The following is a 2,273-nucleotide window of genomic DNA, read 5'->3' on the forward strand; positions in this document are numbered from 1 at the left end:
TTCTTCACCAAGGCAAGTGGCTCGCTGGGAGAAAAATTCAACATAAGTTTCCCCATGTGATGAGAGAAATTGACACAATGGAGACTATTCCTTGCTAATGGGGGAGGATTGCTTCAGGTGGATATCAGTGGCCACTCGACACTTCCACTATCTCAATGATTATCTATCTTCTTGACAAATTTTCTATGATTTTTGGGTCCCAAATTTCCAGGGCCATTTTGAGGCCCTAAATGAATTGTCATGGCATTCTTGGCCCTTGTTAAAATTTGTATTTCTCTGATAGTTCTTTCTAATGAGCCATCGTGTGCCCCAAACAGATATTACACACAAATGTTGCACCCCCGGGAAGTTGATGTACCAACTATCCACCTCGAGGTCCACAAACCTTTTTTCGTTTCATCTTTTATAGTTAGGGTTTTAGACCTTTTGGGTTATTTACTTATGTTAAAATGTCATTCTTTTTATCTCTTTTAACAACCTCTGTGAATGCGTGTAATTGTCATCTATTTATGTTCAAAGATAGCTGCCACCATTCTAGTCATTTTGGTTTCTACAATATCTATTGTTTCATTTATTAATAAAAGCTGGGTTTTCACTATATTATTGTGCTCTTTGCTATATTTAGTTGTGATTGTTCCATTTATTTTCTTGCGTTTCATTTCATTACTCGTATAACGTGGATAAGTTTTGCTCGACAAAAATGATACAAAAGATGAAAATTTTCTAATACTAGATGAAATGAAATTGTAGATGCAATACTTGGGCCACTACATGGAATGAATTGAAGCCAACATTGCACCATGAGTAGGTCCCAATGCAAATAGTCAAGTTGGAGAGACCCCTATTAGGTTGGAGCCCTTAGAATCTTTGTAATTGCTAAAATCTTACAAGATTTTAGCTTCTCTAGTTTCTAATTATAATGTACTTCACAACGTAGGCAAGTTCAGTCAATTATAAACCCTTAGTTTACTCAACCTATGGCTATGTTTTGAGAGTTTTCTTTATAAAACTTTGAATATGCACATTTCAAGGACTAAGAGCTCGATGCACTATCATTGGCGTGGTTTCCCCAATGACAGACCAGTGGCTTGCATCAAGTCTCAATAAATGTAGTATTTTGAAAATCAATAAAATTAATTTCACAAAAAAAAAGGCAGAAATACAAGAAAAGATATTAATAAATTTATGTTTAAAAAAAAAAAAAAAACTTTAACAACACTCAAAATGTAAGTTGATTCATTTGAGTAAATGACTAAAGTCAATTTTCCTTTATGATGTGTTTTTTATTAATAGAACTTGTTACACTTACCTTTAAATTATGAACACATGAATTATGTTCTATTATAGGACAATAAATTCCATCTCAATAATTACTTAAAAATTAAATTTATATATTTAATTTAAGATAATAAATTGCATCTTCATAATTAAATAAATTTTATATCTATATATTTTTATCTATAGAAATTACATTTTTAAATAAGTTAATTAATTTATAGTTAATTTTATAAATAATTCATGTCATAAGCGGCTCTTAAGAGATTAATTTATAATTATCAAACACTTTTCCTCATTTTGTCTCCCCTCCTTTCAATTCAAAAAATTATTAATTTACTAAACCATAAAAGCTTTAATAACATAGAAAAACAAAACATAAAAGCTTTAATAACATAGAAAAACAAAACAACATGGTATAAAAGAATAAAATTCAATGGTATTATAAAACTCTAGCATTTTTCTTTATATGTTAATCTTTCTCCTCCCCTCACACCATTCAACCTCTCATGCCATTGTGCCAATCCCAACTTCCCTGGGCTCATCACCACTTGCATCCAATCCTTTAACATTTTAATTATAATTTTTCTACAAAATAAATCACCAGCTTCAAACATTAGATATTTGCATTTATAGTTATTGAACTGTGCAAAATGCTTGATATTATAAAGGAAGGAAAACATACTGAAACGTATATTACTATGAAAAAAATATTTGGTAAGTTGGCTTTATAGCTCAGTGGTAGAGTGTCAGTCTTGTAAACTGAAGGTCCGCAGTTCGATCCTGCGTGGAGGCAATGTATTTGGGTAGGTTCCCAATTTTTCGATCCTCCGTGGAGGCAATGGATTTGGGTAGGTTCCCAATTTTTCGAAACTTTTGGTAGAAACAACCGAAGGTCTTCAAATACTTCATGCGGCAACAATTTTTTTTATTATACTTCTGCCCAGTTATATAATAAATAAATTTATTCTTTTTCATAATTTTCCATATAAAGCGCA

At 31.3% G+C, this 2,273-nt stretch overlaps 1 non-coding gene across 1 annotated transcript; it reads left to right on the plus strand.

Annotated features, from left to right (window-relative positions):
• Positions 1 to 1,999: 1,999 nt before the first annotated feature.
• Positions 2,000 to 2,071, plus strand: TRNAT-UGU (transfer RNA threonine (anticodon UGU)). The gene has a single exon. It is a non-coding gene; the product is annotated as a tRNA-Thr (tRNA).
• The last annotated feature ends 202 nt before the right edge of the window (positions 2,072 to 2,273 follow it).

This window comes from Pinus tabuliformis, chromosome 3_2 (genome assembly GCF_031772625.1).
Source record: "Pinus tabuliformis cultivar Carrire ecotype Pingquan chromosome 3_2, CPIR1, whole genome shotgun sequence".
NCBI lineage: Eukaryota > Viridiplantae > Streptophyta > Pinopsida > Pinales > Pinaceae > Pinus > Pinus tabuliformis.